This window comes from Theropithecus gelada, chromosome 7b (genome assembly GCF_003255815.1).
Source record: "Theropithecus gelada isolate Dixy chromosome 7b, Tgel_1.0, whole genome shotgun sequence".
Lineage (NCBI taxonomy): Eukaryota > Metazoa > Chordata > Mammalia > Primates > Cercopithecidae > Theropithecus > Theropithecus gelada.
The window spans coordinates 852706-860821 of record NC_037675.1 but is presented as its reverse complement, the minus strand read 5'-3'; the positions used below and the strand labels follow the sequence as shown (position 1 = coordinate 860821).

Below are 8116 nucleotides of genomic sequence, written 5' to 3'. Positions count from 1 at the left end.
TTTTTTAATTTGATAATTGTAAGTCATTAGCTCGCATATCGAGTTTGCCCTTACCTGGTGGGAGTTCAAGCACACAAAGACCCACTATTTGCGCAAAATTATTCTTGCTGGTTTGGAATAGGCTGCCATGGTTTTTAAAATGTTTTTGCAGCATGTATGTTCATTACAGAATTCAGATAAAATTTGCTTATGTTCTGATATTATGTTTGATCGAATCCTAATCACAGCGAGCTCTTCATTAGCTCAATATATGGTTTGCCCTCAAGTGCACACTGTTTATTACTTTGTAATATGCCACTGTGAGTAGTGACGTTTACAGTTGTTTAAAGGCTGAGAACTGGAAACAGCCTTTCCTCTATTTTCTGTGTATTGGGGATGGGTGTAATAACATTTGGGGGAGCTTTTTAAATCTCACAGAAGAGGAAAGTGGCCTGCTTTGGCAGGTGCGTGCAGGATACAGTGTGTTTCCTTCGTTCTGGTGCCAAGAATGAGCACGGTACTATGGTAGTTCCCTTAGGATTTGTATGTGCTCTGGGCTCATGAAGATATTGCATCATGAGCTGTGGCCGTTGTACTCTTTCTCAATGACCTAAAAAGGGATTATTTCTGAGGAAGGAAAGGCTCCCATCATTGACTGTGGATAGGGAAAACCTTTTCTAGCTTAGCGCAAATATATACAATACATTTTAAAATCAGAGTCCACGTTACCTATTTCAATCACATGACTACAGGTCCCATCACACAAAAGGGCACTGGTTGGCATTCTTCTTTATGTAATTAGTAAAGATCATAAGAAATCCTTTCAGAGTTTAAATGTCCCTGGAACAGGCATACAGGCTTTAGTCAAGAATGAATTCTAGTGAAGGAAAGCTGTGTGACACCTGGCATTCCTCTATGTTCATGGAGCTTTTTTGAGGCTAGAAGATTGATTTTACCATCTAGACCTCTCTGGCTAATACCTTTTCTTCAACCACATAGGTTACTCTCACATAGGAATTTACTTCTTTTCCTTGAATGGAAAACACTTAAAAAATAACAACCATTATTATAAACCAATATATGTGAGAGTACTTTGTTGAAACAAAAAGAAGTTTTAGTAGACAGTATTCTACTACATTTGAAAATCAAGGAGATGTTTATGCAACTTAAAATGTGTACAAACTGCAGTGCAATCTACTGTTTGTGAATGTCAGAGTATTTTAAGGAAAAGTGTCTATACAATTACAGAGTTATATTTCCTCACAAAGTTCTTTATGAAGAGTGAAATATGTTCTTATACCTCTCAGTTTCAGTTAGAGGCGTATTTTGTGTCATACTTATGTTCATGTGCCTGTACATGATGAATGAATTATTTCAGTCATACATTGCCTAAATAATAACTTTATGATGCTTGGGAAAGAACAGCTAAAACTTCATGAAGTTCTAATGTCTCTGTTCCAAAATACGTCACATTATTAGAATGTAGGGATACATTATTAGAATGTATGCGCACTCCCTGGGGTGGGCATTTCTAGTTACTAGACCATCTCCATTTTTAGCACTTGGCATCCTCATGATACTTTTATAAATATGACATTAATAGGAGAGCAATAATACAATTTTACTGTTGGAATAACAGATTTGCCTGCATTCACTGAAAGAGTGCAAATACTGGGTGCTTGTGACTTCAACTGACTCTTCCAAATTGTATGAATTTATCAGTTTATTAGATAAGTCCAGTTTCAGAATGATAAAGAAAAACTGTTAGACCAAATAATGTGGTTAATTAACAGTGGTACAATTTCTCGCCCGAGGGTTTAAAATAGACTTGAGGTCCTGTTCTTATCTTCTATTTTGTGAACTTGCCGCTTTTGCATTATTTGAGTTCACTTGAAAGACAGTTACTTTAAGTCCATTTTAAACCCTCAGGCTAGAAATCGTACCACTGTTAATTAGCCACATTATTTGGTCTAACAGTTTTTCTTTATCATTCTGAAACTGGGTTTACCTAATACATTGATAAATTATTTTTAAGGAATTTTTATAGTTCCAGTCACTTCACTTTTACCCTGACACATATAAATGACTAGGAATGACCTTCAGATCACATTTAGCATCTGTAACCAATCTGACAATAATGTGTTCATCAGGGACCTATGGATTAAATCACATACTGGCATATTTAAGCTGAATATCAGCCTGGAAAATAAATGTACTATATTAACTGAAATACCACTCTTTGTGTAGGTATTTTGTCATATGTTTAAGACAAAGCTAAAAAGAATGGAAATCATATCACAATAACTTAAGTCTTTCTTCAAAGTGCATGCAGTCTTTTGCAATACCTCATTCAGCAAGTATTTGTTCTCTTCTTCATTCAGTATAAGGCAGCTTTCAATTTGCTTAGAAGGCAACATTAGAAGGTTAGAGTTCATCAGAAATACATAATTTTAAAATGTGAGTTCAACTGAATAAATTTTAATTTCTGTAGGAAGTAAAGAATCAAAATACCTGTTAAAAGATTGCAATATATGATAATTATTTTTAAAGTATCTGGCTAAACCTGATAGATTTTCTGGAAATGAATAAAATCAGTTCTAAAACCAAAGCTGATTTTTAGAAAATGTGAAAATATAAATCAGCCCTATCCATAATAGTTTCTCCAAAACTTTATCTTACAGAGTTACTTTAAAATAATATAACTATTCAAAAATGTAACTGCTATGTTAATGTTTTGAAATAAGTTAAAACATTTTAAAATATGAATACTGTAGTTTAAAACAAAGAAACTGGGGGAAGGAAAAGTAGAGAAATAAAGTCCAAAGCTTTATTTGCCAAGTTTTCTTAGAATGACTTTTACCAATTTATGAATTCTTATTAACAGAATGTATAATGGAAATACTGAAAGACTTTTGTCTAAAGTGGCATTATTGACTGCTATCATGATATACTGTAATGTAATAAATTATGAAATTGTTGCAAAGTGTTGTTTTTGCCTTAAAATTTTGTGTGTCTTGAAAACTATAGCATTAAAGGTATTGAGACTGTGCAAATGCTGAGCACACTTGGCATGAGATCATCGGTTTTTATTTTATTTTATTTTATTTTATTTTATTTTTTTAAATTTATTTATTATTATTATACTTAAAGTTGTAGGGTACATGTGCATAACGTGCAGGTTTGTTACATATGTATACTTGTGCCTTGTTGGTGTGCTGCACCCATCAACTCGTCATTTACATCAGGTATAACTCCCAATGCAATCCCTCCCCCCGCCCCCCTCCCCATGATAGGCCCCGGTGTGTGATGTTCCCCTTCCCGAGTCCAAGTGATCTCATTGTTCAGTTCCCACCTATGAGTGAGAACATGCGGTGTTTGGTTTTCTGTTCTTGTGATAGTTTGCTAAGAATGATGGTTTCCAGCTGCATCCATGTCCCTACAAAGGACACAAACTCATCCTTTTTTATGGCTGCATAGTATTCCATGGTGTATATGTGCCACATTTTCTTAATCCAATCTGTCACTGATGGACATTTGGGTTGATTCCAAGTCTTTGCTATTGTGAATAGTGCTGCAATAAACATACGTGTGCATGTGTCTTTATAGCACCATAATTTATAATCCTTTGGGTATATACCCAGTAATGGGATGGCTGGGTCATATGGTACATCTAGTTCTAGATCCTTGAGGAATCGCCATACTGTTTTCCATAATGGTTGAACTAGTTTACAATCCCACCAACAGTGTAAAAGTGTTCCTATTTCTCCACATCCTCTCCAGCACCTGTTGTTTCCTGACTTTTGAATGATCGCCATTCTAACTGGTGTGAGATGGTATCTCATTGTGGTTTTGATTTGCATTTCTCTGATGGCCAGTGATGATGAGCATTTTTTCATGTATTTGTTGGCTGTATGAATGTCTTCTTTTGAGAAATGTCTATTCATATCCTTTGCCCACTTTTTGATGGGGTTGTTTGTTTTTTTCTTGTAAATTTGTTGGAGTTCTTTGTAGGTTCTGGATATTAGCCCTTTGTCAGATGAGTAGATTGCAAAAATTTTCTCCCATTCTGTAGGTTGCCTGTTCACTCTGATGGTAGTTTCTTTTGCTGTGCAGAAGCTCTTTAGTTTAATGAGATCCCATTTGTCAATTTTGGCTTTTGCTGCCGTTGCTTTTGGTGTTTTAGACATGAAGTCTTTGCCCATGCCTATGTCCTGAATGGTACTACCTAGATTTTCCTCTAGGATTTTTATGGTATTAGGTCTAACATTTAAGTCTCTAATCCATCTTGAATTAATTTTCGTATAAGGAGTAAGGAAAGGATCCAGTTTCAGCTTTCTACTTATGGCTAGCCAATTTTCCCAGCACCATTTATTAAATAGGGAATCCTTTCCCCATTACTTGTTTCTCTCAGGTTTGTCAAAGATCAGATGGCTGTAGATGTGTGGTATTATTTCTGAGGACTCTGTTCTGTTCCATTGGTCTATATCTCTGTTTTGGTACCAGTACCATGCTGTTTTGGTTACTGTAGCCTTGTAGTATAGTTTGAAGTCAGGTAGCGTGATGCCTCCAGCTTTGTTCTTTTGACTTAGGATTGTCTTGGAGATGCGGGCTCTTTTTTGGTTCCATATGAACTTTAAAGCAGTTTTTTCCAATTCTGTGAAGAAACTCATTGGTAGCTTGATGGGGATGGCATTGAATCTATAAATTACCTTGGGCAGTATGGCCATTTTCACGATATTGATTCTTCCTATCCATGAGCATGGTATGTTCTTCCATTTGTTTGTGTCCTCTTTTATTTCACTGAGCAGTGGTTTGTAGTTCTCCTTGAAGAGGTCCTTTACATCCCTTGTAAGTTGGATTCCTAGGTATTTGATTCTCTTTGAAGCAATTGTGAATGGAAGTTCATTCATGATTTGGCTCTCTGTTTGTCTGTTACTAGTGTATAAGAATGCTTGTGATTTTTGCACATTAATTTTGTATCCTGAGACTTTGCTGAAGTTGCTTATCAGCTTAAGGAGATTTTGGGCTGAGACAATGGGGTTTTCTAAATATACAATCATGTCATCTGCAAACAGGGACAATTTGACTTCTTCTTTTCCTAACTGAATACCCTTGATTTCTTTCTCTTGCCTGATTGCCCTAGCCAGAACTTCCAACACTATGTTGAATAGGAGTGGTGAGAGAGGGCATCCCTGTCTTGTGCCAGTTTTCAAAGGGAATTTTTCCAGTTTTTGCCCATTCAGTATGATATTGGCTGTGGGTTTGTCATAAATAGCTCTTATTATTTTGAGGTACGTTCCATCAATACCGAATTTATTGAGCGTTTTTAGCATGAAGGGCTGTTGAATTTTGTCAAAAGCCTTTTCTGCATCTATTGAAATAATCATGTGGTTCTTGTCTTTGGTTCTGTTTATATGCTGGATTATGTTTATTGATTTGCGAATGTTGAACCAGCCTTGCATCCCAGGGATGAAGCCCACTTGATCATGGTGGATAAGCTTTTTGATGTGTTGCTGAATCCGGTTTGCCAGTATTTTATTGAGGATTTTTGCATCGATGTTCATCAGGGATATTGGTCTAAAATTCTCTTTTTTTGTTGTATCTCTGCCAGGCTTTGGTATCAGGATGATGTTGGCCTCATAAAATGAGTTAGGGAGGATTCCCTCTTTTTCTATTGATTGGAATAGTTTCAGAAGGAATGGTACCAACTCCTCCTTGTACCTCTGGTAGAATTCAGCTGTGAATCCATCTGGTCCTGGACTTTTTTTGGTTGGTAGGCTATTAATTGTTGCCTCAATTTCAGAGCCTGCTATTGGTCTATTCAGGGATTCAACTTCTTCCTGGTTTAGTCTTGGAAGAGTGTAAGTGTCCAGGAAATTATCCATTTCTTCTAGATTTTCCAGTTTATTTGCATAGAGGTGTTTATAGTATTCTCTGATGGTAGTTTGTATTTCTGTGGGGTCGGTGGTGATATCCCCTTTATCATTTTTAATTGCGTCGATTTGATTCTTCTCTCTTTTCTTCTTTATTAGTCTTGCTAGTGGTCTGTCAATTTTGTTGATCTTTTCAAAAAACCAACTCCTGGATTCATTGATTTTTTGGAGGGTTTTTTGTGTCTCTATCTCCTTCAGTTCTGCTCTGATCTTAGTTATTTCTAGCCTTCTGCTAGCTTTCGAATGTGTTTGCTCTTGCTTCTCTAGTTCTTTTAATTGCGATGTTAGAGTGTCAATTTTAGATCTTTCCTGCTTTCTCTTGTGGGCATTTAGTGCTATAAATTTCCCTCTACACACTGCTTTAAATGTGTCCCAGAGATTCTGGTATGTTGTATCTTTGTTCTCATTGGTTTCAAAGAACATCTTTATTTCTGCCTTCATTTCGTTATGTACCCAGTAGTCATTCAGGAGCAGGTTGTTCAGTTTCCATGTAGTTGAGCGGTTTTGATTGAGTTTCTTAGTCCTGAGTTCTAGTTTGATTGCACTGTGGTCTGAGAGACAGTTTGTTATAATTTCTGTTCTTGTACATTTGCTGAGGAGTGCTTTACTTCCAATTACGTGGTCAATTTTGGAATAAGTACGATGTGGTGCTGAGAAGAATGTATATTCTGTTGATTTGGGGTGGAGAGTTCTATAGATGTCTATTAGGTCTGCTTGCTGCAGAGATGAGTTCAATTCCTGGATATCCTTGTTAACTTTCTGTCTCGTTGATCTGTCTAATGTTGACAATGGAGTGTTGAAGTCTCCCATTATTATTGTATGGGAGTCTAAGTCTCTTTGTAAGTCTCTAAGGACTTGCTTTATGAATCTGGGTGCTCCTGTATTGGGTGCATATATATTTAGGATAGTTAGCTCTTCCTGTTGAATTGATCCCTTTACCATTATGTAATGGCCTTCTTTGTCTCTTTTGATCTTTGATGGTTTAAAGTCTGTTTTATCAGAGACTAGGATTGCAACCCCCGCTTTTTTTTGTTCTCCATTTGCTTGGTAAATCTTCCTCCATCCCTTTATTTTGAGCCTATGTATGTCTCTGCGTGTGAGATGGGTCTCCTGAATACAGCAGACTGATGGGTCTTGACTCTTTATCCAGTTTGCCAGTCTGTGTCTCTTAATTGGAGCATTTAGTCCATTTACATTTAAGGTTAAGATTGTTATGTGTGAACTTGATCCTGCCATTATGATATTAACTGGTTATTTTGCTCATTAGTTGATGCAGTTTCTTCCTAGCCTCGATGGTCTTTACATTTTGGCATGTTTTTGAGATGGCTGGTACCGGTTGTTCCTTTCCATGTTGAGTGCTTCCTTCAGGGTCTCTTGTAAGGCAGGCCTAGTGGTGACAAAATCTCTAAGCATTTGCTTATCTGTAAAGGATTTTATTTCTCCTTCACTTATGAAACTTAGTTTGGCTGGATATGAAATTCTGGGTTTAAAATTCTTTTCTTTAAGAATGTTGAATATTGGCCCCCACTCTCTTCTGGCTTGGAGAGTTTCTGCCGAGAGATCTGCTGTGAGTCTGATGGGCTTCCCTTTGTGGGTAACCCGACCTTTCTCTCTGGCTGCCCTTAAGATTTTTTCCTTCATTTCAACTTTGGTGAATCTGGCAATTATGTGTCTTGGAGTTGCTCTTCTCGAGGAGTATCTTTGTGGCGTTCTCTGTATTTCCTGGATTTGAATGTTGGCCTGCCCTACTAGGTTGGGGAAGTTCTCCTGGATGATATCCTGAAGAGTGTTTTCCAACTTGGTTCCATTTTCCCCCTCACTTTCAGGCACCCCAATCAGACGTAGATTTGGTCTTTTTACATAATCCCATACTTCTTGCAGGCTTTGTTCATTTCTTTTTCTTCTTTTTTCTTTTGGTTTCTCTTCTCGCTTCATTTCATTCATTTGATCCTCAATGGCTGATACTCTTTCTTCCAGTTGATCGAGTCGGTTACTGAAGCTTGTGCATTTGTCACGTATTTCTCGTGTCATGGTTTTCATCTCTTTCATTTCGTTTATGACCTTCTCTGCATTAATTAGTCTAGCCGTCAATTCTTCCACTTTTTTTTCAAGATTTTTAGTTTCTTTGCGCTGGGTACGTAATTCCTCCTTTAGCTCTGAGAAATTTGATGGACTGAAGCCTTCTTCTCTCATCTCGTCAAAGT

The 8116-nt window shown here is 37.0% G+C and overlaps 1 long non-coding RNA gene across 1 annotated transcript; it reads left to right on the top strand.

The window, feature by feature from the left end:
- The first annotated feature begins 854 nt into the window (after window positions 1–854).
- Window positions 855–2211, top strand: LOC112629098. The gene is made up of 2 exons (XR_003120531.1): window positions 855–1320; window positions 1794–2211. It is a non-coding gene; the product is annotated as an uncharacterized LOC112629098 (long non-coding RNA).
- Window positions 2212–8116: the final 5905 nt, after the last annotated feature.